Genomic DNA, 18,872 nt, shown 5'->3' with positions numbered 1-18,872 from the left:
TTGTGTATCTAAATCAAGTGTACAATGACTTTGTCTTATTAAATGTGTCTCTTCTAGGTATGTTTGCATCTATTGCACAACTTCCTCTCAAACAAAATTGTACCCTTATCAAGGTAAAACTTGCAAGAATGGTTGACAAGTACTCTCGAGTTACCAAAAACAGGGTATTAGACCCGCCTTAACTATCTTGACAAAGAAGCTAGTTTCAGCCATAATGTGGCTTAATCTACCACTTAATGAGCTAAACGATGTACAAAAGCACATAAAATGAGAAGAAAATGCTTCAAATAGTTAGGAATCACAATCACATACTAGAACATTAGTGAAACCTTGAATTGAAGCTCTCAACACGAATCTATTTATAAGTGAATGAGAGAATGATGTATTTTATTATTGCTTTTGGAGGTTAAATTGAACTAGGACACCCAAAAAGAAAATTGACATCATGTAATACATATGAAAGTGAGAAGTATCTCTTAATGTTCAAGAGCTTTAATATATAATGTCAAAATTGAGATTGTGATTAAGAGGGAAATTCATACAAGGATAGGTTTGGTTGAGGATGTTACGCCCATGCATCTTAAAGACTTATAAATACATTGGATTTATTCCTAAAATTTAAACTATTAAAAGCTAATTCTTACATCTCATCATATTCCTACATTTTCTTGCATGGGTTGCATTGCTCAAATTCTTACATCTCATATGTGATATATCACATCCCTAACATGTCAATAATCCATTGGTCAAATCTTTACTACATTATGTAAACAGAAGCTACTAGCTACACCATCATGTAAGTACAATTATGTATATGTATAGCAACATGGGTATATCCCTCAAACACCAAGTTGACATTTCTCCTACAAAATGAGTTGTTTTTCTACTTCCAAATAAAGAACTAGGAGTGTGTGCCTCATACCTCTACCTCTACCTCATTACCATTTTCCATAAAAAACTATCCTGCATTGGTATTAAAATGAAAGTGGACAATATACAAGATAATCCAATATTACAACGAATATTGTATAGCCATGTCGAATGAATGTAGTCAATCTTTCTAGGTAAAGATAAGTAATCTTTTAGCCAACTTTATTCATGTTCAGCATATCCAAGAAAAATGTTTCATTTAGTAGTATCGTTCTTTCAATCTCACCATGCATCTCACGTTCCTTCATCATCTCCTTGCATTGTCAGTGTCTTTACACTTGCAATACATGTCTATATAATGGATTGTTAGAATGGCCTGGATCAGATGCTTTAACATGTTGGAACCCTAAAGGAGGTGCAAGCATAGTCGATTTTCTAATGGGATCTCCATCTCCCATCTCTCATGATCCTTGAAATAAAAGAGTTCACTATATTTGGTAGATCTATGGACTTGGCAATAGATCATGCATATCTACACTTCAAGATAAAGGATGGAAGGACAAGGGATGTATATGCTAAGGAGAGTGGGTTGGTTAACTTGTATCAATTTACTCGTGAGACAATTGATGTGTATGGTTATGGAGTATACAATGGCATGCTAGATTTGGATCCATTCGCACTCGATGAGCTTACCCGCGGATTGTCAAAATCATTGCATAAAGCAACCTTTCCTCACACAATGGCCAATCCCCCCAAACTTGGAACTAAAGTAATACAAAATAGTCGGTATGATGAGGAATGTTGCGATACACGGAGATTCTTGCAATGTGAAGTAACGCGGGGCACTTATACACACAAACAAGCGAGACCAGCCATTGAACACCTCATAAGGAAGAAGAAGAGATTGTATTTAGCTAAATGTGAAGATCATTTGTATCTGAACATGTTTCTAGGAAAGGAAACTAGAAGAGTGCGGAAAATGTTTAATGGGAGGAAACCTTCTCTTGCCGAATATGCAAAGGTCCTATATGACATCCCGATGCAACCTCCTCTTCCCGAACCACATGGTTCACGCCCACCTGAGTCCACCTGTTTTACTCCGCAAAATGTAAGAAATGCCATTGATTGGTTACAATTTGGGAAAGACATAATGGATTGGTTGGTGATCACTTCATCTATGCTTGTGACACCTTGCTCCCATTGCTAGCACACATCTTTAATATAGCCATGTGTGAAGGTTTCCCTACTAGATGGAGAGAACATACCATTGTGCCAATCGTCAAGAGTGGAGACCCCATTATGCCAAGCAACTATAGGACAATCACGATTGGCCACTACTTGGTTAAACTATATGGCTCGATTCTAGAATTGAAATTGAGTATATGGGCAAAGGAGAATGGTTGCCGTTCAACCGGACAAGCAAGCTTCCGGGAAGGGTTCACAACTTTGGACCACATATTGACCTTATGAGCCCTTATCGAGGAGGGCAGGGCACCATAATAAGAGGATTTATTGCTGCTTTGTGGAGTTTTTATCAACAATGGTTTGAATGCCGTCTTAGGATCCTAGAGTCAAAGGATTTGAACCTTTGCGTGTGGGTATCAAAAACCGATGCCTTACTGCTTGGACCTTAACAGCTAGAGTAGTCCATAACTGATTATGCCGCTTCTTGGGGATGACCCGATTCATCAAACAACCCTCTATAATTTCTTCGAATCAATTTGATTTCTTTCTTAAAGGTTACTTCAAGTTCGAGATGGGGACCCCTCCACAGCTGATTATGCCGCCTCTTGCGGATGACCCGATTTATCAAACAGTTCTTCATGCATGCATGATAAACCGCCCTCGATAATTTCTTCGAATCAATTTGACTTCTTTCGTAACATTACTTCAACTTTGACACGGGGAGTCGGGACCCTCCTTGGGCCATATATTGGGGATAAACTTTAATTATTATCATGTCAATAGATAATGGCATCTTTGAAATTTTCATAACCAACATAAGTTTGCCATCAATAAAAAGCTCCATTAAGTCAAGAATTTAATTTGAGGAGAAATTGAAAAGAAGTATAGAGTCGCATATCCTTTCCCCAAGGTATTTATAGGGTTTAAACAATCAGGTTTGGTTACGTTTAGTTTTAGCCTGTTATTGGGAGCAATTGTCTTCATTTCATGTCACATGAGAGGCATCTCTATACAGCTATGACGGTGATATGACAGAGGAGGAGCTAATGGCTTTCATGGATCACCTTGCACCGCCAAAGAAGGGGCCGGAGACAGCTGGCAGCATACCTTCAACACCTCCTCAGTTATACAGCCTTCGATTAGGTAAAATTAGAGGTGATTTAAACCGATCTGCTACTGCTATGGTGGTGGATGCACTTTCTCGCTCCGGCCTTCCATTCCTTCATATGGTTGGAATTATGGACCCTGCAATCCAAGCGCAGCTGTGGAGGAACCAGCGCAATTTCATGTTGGGATCAGAGTTGAAGCGAGTGCCTGCGACGTCCATCCGATTGTTCGTCTGTGGAGATCCATTCGCAGGCAAGACATGAATGACCACACACACTCTCAAATACTGAAAATACAAACAAACACACTAATACTTTGTTGCACTGCATTTTGTTTGGCGCAGGAAAGACTACTCTTGTATCTACCATGCGTTCTATCTATGGGAGAAAGAGGGATAGGCTGAGAGCCCTGTTTACTGGAGAACGCACAAAAGGAATCGAGGTGCAAGCCATCAAAAAAGTGGGAATCCGAGTGTCATTGTGGGACATGGCAGGCCAGCAAGAGTTCCACGCATTCCACGACTGCATGTTCCCCGACATAGGAACGAGCACTTATCAGTTCCCATCCATGTTCATGTTCGTTTGGAGCCCCATGGATAGCCAAAGTAACAACAGAGGAGCAGAGAAAAAAGACGCCGACTTCAAAACAAGCTTCAGGTACTGGCTTCGGTTCCTTGCCTCCAAAAGCCCTCAATCCACCATTCCTCTCAAAGTAATCCTGGTATTCACACGAGCAGACCAGATGAAGTCGGTCTCAAGCTCCCTCTCAGATTCGATCAATTCACTTCGATCAAAATTCGAAAGGGTGATTGACATTGTCGACCCCCAATTTGATGTCAATGCAAGAAACAAGGATTCTGTCAAACCTGTAGCAGAGCATATTTTTAATATTGCCAAAAATGTGCTCCAAGGTATTGAGCTCTATGACATCTGCACACAGGTAAGCAAAAATCTCTTGAATTATTCGAAGATCAGAAATGAACAAATCATTACATGGGAGGATTTCAGCAAAATCTCCAATAATGTTGACAAAGCTAAGTTAAATGCAATCGCCATGTCCTTGAATGAGTCCGGCAACATTGTCTATGTAAGTGGATTCAAACACATCGTTCTCAATCCCAATTGGTTTTGCAATCAGATACTAGGAAGCCTCATTGGTTTCCCAAGATTTGGAGCATCAAAGGGTATCGTTGAATTTGAGAACGGATGCATACCTCGACATTTTCTAGAGCGGGAGTTTGAATCCATTGCCAAATCTAATGTGAAGGGCTCGTTACTAGTAGACTTAATGGAAGCCATGCACCTATGTTGCAAAGTCCCCAAAGGAACAACAGATCTCATTTTTATCCCAGCCATATTGCCAGATGTGGGTGGCGAACAACTCCAATGGACTCGAATGGATGACAATGATAGTTTTGTGTATATGGGCAGAAGGTTAGAGTGTGTGAACAGAGACCTCACCTTTCTTACGCCAGGGTTATTTCCCCGAATTCAGGCATTATTTAGCAATGCTTTCCAATCTAAGAATGTTAATGCTGACATCACACTCGGCAAAGATTTCATAACCATATGTCTTCCAAAGAGCGAGATCATCATCATCTTCTGCCAAGCAAAATCAAACCATGTCATAGATGTGCTAGTTCAAGGTGATCAAAATATTGATACTAAAAAAGATACGAACCTGCGTATCTTAGCTTTTGTTGAAAAACATATTATCAACACCTTGATCAAAATATGTGCGCAACCTACTGGTGTGCAAGGGGTTAAGTTGATTGAGAGTGTCATCCGGCCCGATTGCTTATGCTATCCATCAAAGGCACAAGATAGAGAAGATCAGTGCATAGAAATAACTTATTTGAAGAAACAACTTAAAAGAAACCTAAAGCGAGGCGAGCAAGAATCTTATGATTGGAAACGGACTAGGCATATGCCCCATCCTTTGTCAAATGACTTAATTGATCTTCTTGGGGTAGAGTATTATGGAGAGGTCCTTGAAGCATATAAGAGATGGTTTGAGGTGAAGGCGAGCGAGTGACTTGTGCAAAGAAACGGGCAATTCAATGGAAAGGACGTGTCACGTTATCTATGTGACTACAAGGGGGCGATGATTTGACATGGGATACTAGAAGGATTGCAAGTGATATCCTTCAGTCGGGTGGCCACGGATGAGCTACAAGAAAGAATCCACAAGATACGGCAACACAACCCAACATGGGGGTCCTTTGAAGAAGCTTTACGAGAGATCGAAGGGACGAGATCGGCGAGAGTTTGATGAATGGGTGGCATTAGAGAAGACCCACCGAAGTGCAACACTAGCATTCTTAGAGTTTGAGTATCGTTTTGCTCAACTCTCGGAGCAGGAACAACAATTGGTGGGGATGGATAAAGTCCTAATGTTCGTGAAGTCAATTGATCGAAAAGAAAGGATGGACATCGGGATCGAACTCGAAGACGATGACGGTGCGAATGGTCTTACTGAGGATTGGGCCGACGTCGAAAGGGTATGTCGGAGACATGATGAGAGGAAGAAGAGAATCTAGTCAACAACAACATGGCCTATAAGGGACGATCGATTAAGGATGAACGATGTGGTTGATATGAAGGCCGAAGTACGATTCGACATTACCATGGGAGAGGGTGTGGAACAAGGCATCCTCTCGTCTTGCGAAAGAACGACGGCCAAGGATAAGGTCGATGACTTGAGAGTGGCGAACACCACTTCAAGAACGGAAGAAGGTTTCGAAATACAAGTATCCAAAACATCGGGTGAAAAAGGGGTAAGCATAATCGATGCTTGCATGATCGAGGGATATAAAAAGTGTGAGGCAGACATGATTGAGGAGGTAGCCACGAAAGATGACATCGAGTCAGATGTGGCTATGGACGAATCAATGGCGGATGGCCGTATGAAGACTTTCCCACCCCTAGTTCTAGAGATTTCAGCGGTTGTGTTCAAAAGGCAACGTGAGATTGAAGAGATAGAAGGTGGCGGAGAGAAAACGAAGGTCAAAGCCGATGTATACGATGGAGAGATAGTCGAGAAGGTGGCTATGGGTGAAACAATGGAGGACGGTAATACAAAGGATTCCTGCCCACTAATTCTAGAGACTTCGGCGGTTGTGTCCAAGAACCAACGTGAGACCGGAGAGATGGGAGGTGGGAGCAAAGAATGTAAAGCTGGAAGTGGGTCCGGACGGAAGACGATCCGGCCGGAATTCCGATCTAAACAAAAGATGAAGCAAGCGGAAGTGGATTCGGACAAAATCCGTTTCGTCGAGTTTGACGCGGACGGAAATTGTTCCAATCGGAAGCTGATTGGATGAGACCGATCCAGAAAGAAGTGTCGAAAATCAAACCAGTCGAGACCGGTGAAAACAAAGAAAAGAAAGCAAATCTGGACGGAAACCGATCGGTCGAAACCAACCCGGAAGGGGACCGAATCGGTAAAAACTGATCAACCGAGTCCGGTTTGGGTGAATACAAATCGGAATGGAAGCCGATTCAACCGAAAGAAGATCGGGTGAGACCGATCTGGAAAAAAGTCAAGGTTGCTAAAGATAAGGAAGAGGCCAAACAAAGGTACTACCACGGATGACAAGGACCAAACGGACCAAGTGGATTTGAAGAGTGTTACCAAGGATGAGATCTTAACAAAGACAGTGAGCTCTAACATGAAGATTATCAACTCTAACGCGAGATTATACGACAAAGGTGAACAAAGTGGGAAGCATGGCACATGCACAAGACAAGAAGGGTTAGGTTCAACAGGATCACAAGGAGCCATGGCAACTGGCCATGGCAATGCAAACAGTGAACGAAGACTATAGTGGATCGGATGGCGACAATGGTTCGGGTAGAAAGAATGGATATGCTCAAAATGGAGAGACAAAGTCAACATAACGAGCGAAACGAAGGGTATTACGAGTAAAGGAGAATTATGAGAACCGGTGACTGGGTGGAGCCAGCAACCGAAAACCTGCAACTGAACAGAACCGGCAACGAGACTAACAATCACCGACAGCTTCGGCACATACCGGAGGATGTGCGGGTTCGGAGGGGGCGAGTATCGTAATGTGAATCACACACTACGTGAAATATATAAAATACTCTATCCGATTTAAAGTACGTATAATAAATAAAATAAAATATTAAAAAAATATTTATTACATGCATAGGGCAAGATTTGAGCCCTATACCTCCACATAGACAAACCCCAACCTTACCATTGTATTAACTTATCCTTAGTGTTCTAAATATAGATTTAACACCAATAAGACCTTTATTTACGTCTACCTTTATTAAAAAAGTAAGTCATGCATTTTTAGAGTGCGTGAATACTTTATTTATAAGAAAAATGTAAACCAATAAAATATTATTCGTGCACATCTAGCGAGCATGAGCACTATATTTAGGAAATAAAAGCATAGTGTAAAAAGCAATTCATTTACATTAGTGTGCATGAACACTTTAGAAACAACATAGAGTCTATCTATAGAAAAAACATGGATTGTTAAGACTCTCTCATCACTATATAAGGATGAGGAGCACAATGTAATAGGGGTGTGAAATATTTGGAAATTGGATATATTTCTAAAAGACACCAATTAATATATGCATGGGATTCACGAAATAATCTATACTTGTGGGATTCACAAGTTCTTTTTAATCTCTTTCTTTCAATCTAAATACATATTCTTATCTAAATATTGATTAATCGAATACAACACACTCGTGGGATTCACGAGATTTCTATCTCTCTTTCTAATAATCTATCCATAACTATAAACTTGTCTCAAATTCTTCCTCTTCCTAGTCCAAAACCCAAGTGGTTCCCACCCGACTCACGCAATGATCTGGCGCCGAAAGGCACGAAAGCGTACCATTACGCCTTTATTGTTGAGAAGCAAGTTCAACAAAGGTATGTGATGCTTATTGAGAAATAAGCTATAGTAGCTAGCTAGTAGCTAATTAGCTACTAGTGGACATAAAGGTGAAACAAAGCTATGCACAACTATTTAGCTATTGATAGCTATTTAGGTACAAACAGCTAATTAGTTGCATATACAAGTCACTTATAACTTAGGTAAAAAGTAAGTAGAAAAAAGTTGTAAGAGTGAGAGTAGAAGTAGAACAGAAAACAGACGAGAGCGAGTTGAGCTCTGCGTGTAATGAAATAGAAGAAGTTTTTTGGTTTGCTACAGAGAGGTAAGTCTCCTTCCCTTTCCCTTTCTGTCTTGAGCACTAAATGATCCAACACATCACGATCCGCTATGCACAAAGAAGAACCAGAGCGCTTTCTTAACATGGTATCAGAGCAGAGTTGCTTGTAGAGAGGAACAATACAGATCTAAGAAGTTTGTTTCTGGTTGCTTATTTGAATCAGAAAGTTGTCTGTGAAGTTAAGCGTAGCAAAAGCCCTAATTTGAAAGAGAGAATGACTGCTGAGAATGGAAGCCAAATAGTCACAGAAAAGCTGGATAAAAACAATTTCCTGGCGTGGAAATTCAGAATGACAAATATCTTGATAGGAAAAGGATATTGGGATTACATTGAAGGAGACCTAAAAGAGGCTCCAAATATCCCTTAAAAAAATGCAACTGCTGCACAGATTAAAGCATTTAAGGAATGGAATCAAGGGGAAAGAAAGATATTGCATTGGCTCTCACTTAGCATCTCAGATTCGATGCTTGGACACATACAGAATGTTAAGAAAACGTGAAGAAGGCACTCAGGCTCTTCTTATGTGCGCGGCGGATCGTAGTGTGCTGGATCGTTAGCGTGCTCTAAACAGACAGAGAAAGGAAAGGGGACTTACCTCTGTAGTAGCAAAATGGTTTTCTTCTATTACATGTAGAGCTCAACTTGCTCTTGTCAGTCTTCTGGTCTCTCACTCTCTCTCAGAGTTCTCTACTCACTGTATGTCTTCTTACTGCTTACTTCCTATTCACTCTCACTTACTTTTACCTAAGTCATAAGTTATTACACATGCAGCTAATTAGCTGCCAGTAGCTAATTAGCTGTCAGTCGCTAAATAGCTGTTCACTAGCTAATTAGCTGTCACTAGCTAAATAGCTGTTCAGTCGCTAATTAGCTGTCCATAGCTAAATAGCTGTTTTACCTTTTTGTTCACTAGTAGCTAAATAGCTACTATAGCTTATTTCTCATAAGCATCACATACCATGTTGAGCTTGCTTCTCAACACTCCCCCTCAAGCTCAACTTATTCTTGCTTGAGGTTCTCTTCAATCTTCTTTTCCATTTTGCTTTTTAGCCATCTCATCAATGTTTACAACTCCCATCATGTTCCGAAACTGTGTATGTTTTTCCACACTCAATCCCTTCGTAAGGATATCAGCAACCTGCTGATTTGTATTCACATACACCAGATCAACTTCACCTTCCATCACTTTTTCTCTAACAAAGTGATAATGCACCTCAATGTGCTTTGTTCTTGCATGGAACACTGGGTTCTTTGCAAGCTGAATGCTGCTCATATTGTCACACCAGATTGTGACAGCACCATCTATATATACTCCCAGATCAGCAAGCAGTCTTCTGATCCATACTTCTTCACATGTGGCTATTGCAGCCCCTCTATACTCAGCTTCTGTACTGGACAATGCAACAGTAGCCTGTTTCTTGCTACTCCATGAAATTCCTGCACTTCCCAAGGTAAACATGTATCCACTTGTGGATCTCCTGTCTGTTTGGCTTCCAGCCCAATCAGCATCTGTGTATCCTTCCAGATTTATGTCCAAATCAGCCCTGTAAAACAATCCATAGTTCTGAGTAGCTTTTACATACCTCAGAATCCTTCTGATGCAGTCCAAATGCGGCTTTGTTGGCTGTTGCATAAACTGGCTGACTAATCCAACAGCATAGCTCAAATCAGGTCTTGTTATAGTCAAATAAATAAGGCTGCCCACCATAGACCTGTACATGTTTACATCTTCTATCTTGGCTCCCAAATCAGCCCTCAACTTGCAGTTTTTATCAAGTGGTACAGCAATAGGTTTGCATCCAAGCATACCATACTTTTTCAACATAGTTGTTGCATACTGTTTTTGCAACATACATATACCACTTTCAGATCTGATGATTTCAATACCAAGAAAATATCTCAGATCTCCCAAATCTTTCATATGAAACTGCATTTCCAGATTTTTTTCCAACTTTCTTATTTCATCCACGGAATCTCCTCCAATAATCAAATCATCTACATAAATCAGAATAATAACAATGCAATCATTTTCACTTTTTACATACAAAGAAGGATCAGCTTTTGACATTTTGAAACCAAGATTTTTCAGAGAATCTGAAAGTTCTCTGTGCCATGCTCTTGGTGCCTGTTTCAGTCCATAGAGAGCTTTTTTCAGCTTACATACATAACCAGGATGTTTCTTATCTTCAAAACCTGGTGGTTGACTCATATACACTTCTTCTTCCAAGTTACCATGTAAAAAAGCATTCTTTACATCCATGTGATGCAAAATCCATTTTCTGGCTGCTCCTACAGCAAGTAGTGTTCTCAAGGTTGCCATCTTTGCAACCGGTGCAAAAGTCTCATCATAATCAATCCCTTGCATCTGAGCATATCCTTTTGCAACCAATCTTGCTTTATGTCTACTTACATTCCCATTGGAGTCATGCTTTGTCTTGTAGACCCATTTGCAGCCTACCACATTTTTCTCTTTTGGTAACTTCACTAAATCCCACGTTTTGTTCTCAGCCAATGCATCAATCTCTTCTTGCATTGCATCCATCCATTTCTTCTCAGATTTTGCTTCTTCAAAGCTGTTTGGGTCAGGGATCTGTACCACCTTAGACATATATGCATAGTGCATAGCCATATATGTATCATACCCAAATCTTTCCACAGTCTTTTTCTCTCTATCTGATCTTCTCAGTTTCTGATTTGCATTCTTTATTGCCTTTTCCATACCAGGGATTTTCATTTCCTGTATTCCAAGGAAATCATCCAAAGACATATCTGAATCTTCATCTTCCATGTTTTTTGAAAGGTCATCCGGGATTTCATACTCTGGCATTTTCTGTTTTCCTTTTTTGTCATCAGATTTTTTCTGTCCAGTTTTTCCACTCCATGAATTTGAATCAGATTTACCATCTGAGCTTTTTGATGGTCCAGAACATTCTGTTGATGTTGGACTTTGCTGTCCAACCTTGTCTCCATCTCTGTGACAGTCTTCTACATTTTCTGATCTGTCTTTGTCTTCATTTTGACAGTCTTCATCAGTCTCTAGATTCTGTTTTGGGCTGTACCAACTAGCCAACTCATCAAATATCACATCTCGACTTGTCACAATCTTTTTAGTCACAGGGTTATAACATCTGTACCCTTTTTGTTCTTCTGAATATCCAACAAAGATACATTTTTCTGCTTTTGGATCCAACTTACTTCTTACTTCTGCAGGCACATGTACATATGCAAGGCATCCAAACACTTTCAAGTGTTGTAAGCTAGGCTTCCTGCCATAAAAACACTCTTCAGGAGTTGCCTCATGTACTCCTGATGTAATACATCTATTTAAAATGTAATTTGCTGTATTTACAGCTTCTGCCCAATAGTATAATGGCATGTTCTTCTCAGTCATCACTGCCCTTGCTATGTTCACCAAAGTTCTGTTTTTCCTCTCAGCCACTCCATTTTGCTGTGGAGTATATCGGCATGTGAACTGTCTTCTTATTCCCTGATTACACAAAAAATCAGAAAATTCATTGGAGAAATACTCTCCTCCTCCATCAGATCTCAAACATTTTATCCTAGTACCAGCCTGCTTTTCTACCATGCATTTAAACTTACGAAAACAGTCAAATACTTCACTTTTCTCCTTCATGAAGTACACCCATGTCTTCCGTGAACAATCATCAATAAATGTAACATAAAATCTGCATCCACCAATAGATGCATTCTTTGTTGGTCCCCATACATCTGTATGTACCAAATCCAACAGATTTTTGCTTACATGTCTCTCATGAGGGAATGGCAACCTGTTTTGCTTACCATATTGACATGCTTCACATACTTTTCCCATTTCACACTTTTTCAAGTTTGGCAGTCCAGCCACTGCATCTTTTCTCAACATATTCTTTAATGTTTGCATACTTATATGGCCAATCCTTTTATGCCACATTTCCACATCTGAGATTACACTCGTTCCATTTGCAAACATGGCTGAAATCTGTTTGGGCATTTCTACATCCAAGATAAACATTCTTCCTTGTCTCTTCCCTTTTGCAATGAGCTTCCCATTCTTTTCTATATAGCATCCACTTTGCTTAAACTTCACTTGCATACCTTGCTCTACTATCTGTCCAACAGAAATCAGATTCTTAGCAAGGTTTGGAACATGCATCACATTCAACATATACTTGGTTTTTCCTCTTTCTTCCCACAATGGGATATCTCCAACATGTTTTATTTGGTGAGTTGTGTCATCACCTGTTTGTACATAACCAGGAACCTCTGGTTCTCTTAAACTCTCAAACCAATTTGCATGTCCAGTCATATGGTTAGATGCCCCCGAGTCTACATACCACGTAAACTCTTCATTACATTTCTGTGAGCTTTCAGCCACTGCTGCTATCTCATGTTGCACTACAAAACCACCTTCCTTTTCACAATCTTCACTAGTAGAGGCATAGTTACTCTGTTGTCCTTTTCCTCTTTTCTCATCATTTTGTTTCTTGTAACATTCAGCCTGTGTATGGCCTGGTTTACCACAATACCAACAGCCATCATCATTTACATAAGTTTGCTTACCTCTACCTCGGTTGCTCCCCCTGCCTCTATTGTTGTTTCCTCCTCTATGAGCTTGTTGTCCTCTTCCTTGAAAGCCATTATTATTGGTTCTTCCTGAGCCAAATCTTCCATGGCCTCTTCCTCGGCCTCTTCTGGCATTATTATAGAGGGCTTGCCCCTCGTTCTCTGAGTTTCCTTTATTTGCATCATCCATCTGATTCCTTTCCTCTACCACAAGCATTGAGACCAGATCTGAAAAACTTGGGGTACTATCCCTTGTGAGCATAGAAGTTTTAAAACTCTTGTATTGAGGTCCTAAGCCTCTTAAGCATATTTCCACTTTGTCATCATCTTCTATCTTCACATTGATAGAAGCAAGTGATTCACATATACTCTTGATTTTTAGGGCATACTCATTTATTGACATCTTACCTTTTTCTAAGGTATTTAGCTCAGTCTTCAACTGTAGCTTTCTAGCTTTTGTGTTTACTGCAAACAGTTTTACCAAATTGTCCCAAGCTTCTTTTGGGAGCATAGCATCCTGTATGTGCCCAAGCATCGAATCTGAGATGCTAAGTGAGAGCCAATGCAGTACCTTCCTTGCCCCTTGATTCCAATCTTTGAATGCTTTAATCTGTGCTGCTGTGGCATTTTCTTCTGGGATCTCCGGAGCCTCTTCTAGGTCTCCTTCAATGTAATCCCAGTATCCTTTCCCCATTAGGAAATTTGTCATTCTAAATTTCCACGCCGGGAAATTGTTTTTATCTAATTTCTCTGTGACCATTTGGCCTACATTCTCTGCAGCCATTTTTTTCCTTCTAAAAAACCAGGGTTTTGCTTTAGTTACTTCAACAAGTAACTTTCTGATTTCTGATCAGCAACCAGAGAAATAACTTTCTCAGATTAAGGCACTGCTATACTCTTCCTTACGAGCTACTCTGCTCTGATACCATGTTAAGAAAACGTGAAGAAGGCACTCGGGCTCTTCTTATGTGCGCGGCGGATCGTAGTGTGCTGGATCGTTAGCGTGCTCTAAACAGACAGAGAAAGGAAAGGGGACTTACCTCTGTAGTAGCAAAATGGTTTTCTTCTATTACATGTAGAGCTCAACTTGCTCTTGTCAGTCTTCTGGTCTCTCACTCTCTCTCAGAGTTCTCTACTCACTGTATGTCTTCTTACTGCTTACTTCCTATTCACTCTCACTTACTTTTACCTAAGTCATAAGTTATTACACATGCAGCTAATTAGCTGCCAGTAGCTAATTAGCTGTCAGTCGCTAAATAGCTGTTCACTAGCTAATTAGCTGTCACTAGCTAAATAGCTGTTCAGTCGCTAATTAGCTGTCCATAGCTAAATAGCTGTTTTACCTTTTTGTTCACTAGTAGCTAAATAGCTACTATAGCTTATTTCTCATAAGCATCACATACCATGTTGAGCTTGCTTCTCAACACAGAATGCTATGCTTCCAAAAGAAGTTTGGGACAGTTTAGTAAAACTGTTTGCAGTGAACACAAAGGCTACAAAGCTTCAGCTGAAGATTGAGCTAAATACCTTGGAAAAAGGTAAGATGTCAGTGAATGAGTATGCTCTGAAAATAAAGAGCATATGTGAATCACTTGCTTCTATTAATGTGAAGGTAGAAGATGATGATAAGGTGGAAATATGCTTAAGAGGCTTAGGACCTCAGTATAAAAGCTTCGAAACATCTATTCTCACAAGGGATAACATCCCAAGTTTTCCAGGGAAGAAAAAAATCAGATGGATGATGTAAACAAAGGAAACTCTGAGACTGAGGGGCAAGCCCTCTACAATAGTGCTGGAAGAGGCCATGGAAGATTTGGTTCAGCTAGAACCAAGAACAATTATCAAGGAAGAGGACAACAGGCTGTAAGTGGAGGAAACAACATCAGAGGCAGGGGGAGCAATCGAGGCAGAGGTAAGCAAACTTATTTGAATGATGATGGATGTTCATATTGTGGAAAACCAGGTCATACACAGGATGAATGTTATAAAAAGCAAAATGATGAAAAAAGAGGGAAGAGACAACAAAATAATTATGCCTCAACTAGTGAAGATTGTGATAAAGATGGTGCATTTGTGGTGCAACATGAAACAACAACAATGGCTGAATGTTCACAGAGATGCAATGAAGAGTTTATGTGGTATGTAGATTCTGGGGCATCTAATCATATGACAGGACATGCAAACTGGTTTGAAAGTCTAAGAGAACTAGAGATTCCTGGTTATGTACAGACAGGTAATAATACTACTCACCAAATAGAGCATGTTGGAGATATCCCATTGTGGGAAGAAAAAGGGAAAACGAAGTATATGCTGAATGTTATGCATGTGCCAAACCTTGCAAAAAATCTGATTTCTGTTGGACAGATAGTAGAGCAAGGAATGCAAGTTAAGTTTAAGCAAAGTGGATGCTTTATAGAGGAACAGGGAAAGCTTATTGCAAAAGGAAAACAACAAGGAAGGATGTTTGTATTAGATGTGGATATGCCTAAAAAGATTACAACCATGTTTGCAGAAGGAATGAGTGTAATCTCAAATGTGGAAATGTGGCATAAAAGAATCGGTCACATAAGTATGCAAACCTTGAAAAATATGTTGAAGAAAAATGCAGTGGTTGGACTGCCTAAGTTGAAAGATTGTGAGATGAGCAAAATATGTGAAGCATGCCAATATGGAAAGCAAAATAGGTTGCCTTTCCCTCATGAAAGACATGTAAGAAAAATTTGTTAGATTTCGTACATAGAGATGTATGGGAACCAACAAAAAATTCATCAATTAGTGGATGTAAGTTTTATGTAACATTTATTGATGATTGCTCAAGGAAAACATGGGTTTACTTCATGAAAGAGAAAAGTGAAGTATTTGATTACTTTCGTAAGTTTAAATGCATGGTAGAAAAGCAGGCTAGAACTAGAATAAAATGTTTAAGATCTGATGGAGGAGGAGAATACTTCTCAATTGAATTTTCTGTTTTTCTATGCAATCAAGGAATAAGGAGATAGTTTACATGTAGATATACCCCACAACAAAATGGAGTTGCTGAGAGAAAAAACAGAACTTTGGTGAACATAGCAAGAGCCATGATGACTGAAAAAAATATGCCATTGTATTACTGGGCAAAAGTTGTAAACACAACAAACTTTATTCTAAATAGATGTATAACATCTGCAGTACATGAAGTAACTCTTGAAGAATGTTTCTATGGAAGGAAACCTAGTTTAGGACACTTAAAAGTGTTTGGATGCCTTGCCTATGTTCATGTACCTGCTAAAGTGAGAAGTAAGCTTGATCCAAAAGCTAAAAAATGTATTTTTGTTGGATATTCAGAGGAGCAAAAAGGGTATAGATGTTATAACCCTTTGACAAAAAAGATTGTGGTAAGTCGGGATGTAATATCTGATGAGTTGTGTAGCTGGTACAACCAAAACAGAATGTAGAAACTGATGAAAAATGTGAAAATGAAGACAGAGAAAAATCTTAAATGGAAGAGATTGCCATGGAGATGGAAACAATGGACAACAAAATTCCACATCAATGGAATGTACTGGACCATCTGGAAGCTTAGGTAGTAAATCTGAATCTAATGCATGGAGTGGAAAAAATGCAAGACAAAAAATATGATGATAAAGAAGGAAAACAGAAGATGCTAGAATATGAAATGCTTGATGATCGGTCTAGATTCAGATACACCATTGGATAATGAGCTTGGTATAGGAGCCTTGAAAATCCTTGGTATGGAAAAAGCAATGAAGGATGCAAATGAGAAACTGAGAAGATCAGATAGAGAGAAAAAGACTATTGAAAGATTTGGTTATGCATACATGTCTAAAGTGGTACAAATCCCTGATCCAAATAGTTTTGATGAAGCAAAATCTGATAAGAAATGGGTGAATGCAATGCAAGAAGAAATAGATGCATTGGTTGAAAACAAAACATGGGATTTGGTGAAGTTACCAAAAGAAAAATATGTTGTAGGTTGCAAATGGGACTACAAGACAAAGCATGATTCCAATGAAAATGTTAGTAGATATAAAGCAAGACTTGTGGCAAAGGGATATGCCCAGATGCATGGAATTCATTACGATGGAACATTTGTTCCATTTACACCGGTTGCAAAGATGGCAACACTGAGGACACTACTTGCTGTGAGTGCAGTCAAAAGATGGGTTCTGCACCATATGGATGTAAAAAATGTTTTTTACATGGTAACTTGGAAGAGGAAGTATACATGTGTCAACCACCAGGTTTTGAAGATAAGAAGCATCCAGAATATGTCTGTAGGCTGAAAAAGGATCTCTATGGATTGAAACAAGCACCGAAAGAATGGCATAAAGAACTTTCAGAATCTCTAAAACAATTTGCTTTCAAAATGTCAAAGGCTGATCCATCATTGTATTTAAAAAGGATAAATGATTGCATTGTTGTTATTTTGATTTATGTTGATGATTTAATCATCGGAGGTGATTCTATGGATGAAAGAAGGAAGCTGAAAAAAAATCTGGAAATGCAATTTCATATGAAAGACTTGGGAGAGTTGAGATACTTTCTTGGCATTGTTGGATTAGTCAACCAGTTTATGCAACAGCCAACAAAGCCACATTTGGACTGTATAAGAAGAATTTTGAGGTATGTAAAAGCTACTCAAAATTATGGATTGTTTTACAGGGCTGATTTGGACATAAAGCTGGAAGGATATACAGATGTTGATTGGGTTGGAATCCAAACTGATAGAAGATCCACAAGTGGATATATGTTTACATTGGGAAGTGCAGCTATTTCATGGAGTAGCAAGAAACAAGCTACTGTTGCATTATCAAGTATTGAAGCTGAATATAGAGGAGCTGCAATAGCCACTTGTGAAGAGGTATGGATCAGAATATTGCTTTCTGATTTGGGAGAGTATATAGATGGTGCACTCACAATTTGGTGTGACAATATTAGCAACATTCAACTGGCAAAAAACCCAGTGTTCCATGTAAGAACAAAGCACATTGAAGTGCATTATCACTTTCTTCGAGAAAAAGTGATTGATGGAGAAGTGGATTTGTTGTATGTAAGTACAAATCAGCAAGTGGTTGATATTCTTACGAAGGGATTGAGCATGGAAAAACATACACGATTTAAAGACATGATGGGAATTATAACCATCGGCATGGTAGCTTAAAAGCATGAAGAAAAGAAGATTGAACATGATCCTAAGAAAGGATAAGTTGAGCTTGAGAGGGAGTGTTGAGAAGCAAGCTCAACAAAGGTATTTGATGCTTATTGAGAAATAAGCTATAGTAGCTATTAGCTAATTAGCTACTAGTGGACATAAAGGTGAAACAATTATTTAGCTATGCACAACTATTTAGGTACAGACAACTAATTAGTTGCATATACAAGTCGCTTATAACTTAGGTAAAAAGTAAGTAGAAAAAAGTTGTAAGAGTGAGAGTAGAAGAAGAACAGAAAACAGACGAGAGCGAGTTGAGCTCTGCATGTAATGAAATAGAAGAAGTTTTCTGGTTTGCTACAGAGAGGTAAGTCTCCTTTCCTTTCCCTTTCTATCTTGAGCACTAAACGATCTAGCACATCACGATCCGTTGTGCACAAAGAAGAGCCGGAGTGCCTTTGTAACATTTTTTATGAAGGTAACGACAGTACGAGAGCCGGAAAGTTTTCCAAAGCCGCAAAGGAGCCTAGATCGGTTGAAGCGATGAATGAGGAGATGCAAGCACTCTCCAAGAATGAGACATGGGATCTCATTCCCCACTCACCGCACAAGAAGGCAATTGGCTGTAGATGGATCTACAAGGTGAAGTATAATGCCGATGGCTCCGTAAACCGTTACAAAGCTCGACTCGTAGTGAAAGGATACACTCAGACGCATGGAGTCGACTATAAAGAGACATTTGCCCTAGTGGCAAAGATGACGATTGTGCGGACCAT

The sequence above is a fragment of the Azolla caroliniana genome, unplaced genomic scaffold, assembly GCF_043228905.1.
Source record: "Azolla caroliniana isolate FFs.n. ecotype wild unplaced genomic scaffold, voAzoCaro1.0.p SCAF_3, whole genome shotgun sequence".
Classification (NCBI taxonomy): domain Eukaryota; kingdom Viridiplantae; phylum Streptophyta; class Polypodiopsida; order Salviniales; family Salviniaceae; genus Azolla; species Azolla caroliniana.
This window is presented reverse-complemented; position numbering follows the sequence as displayed.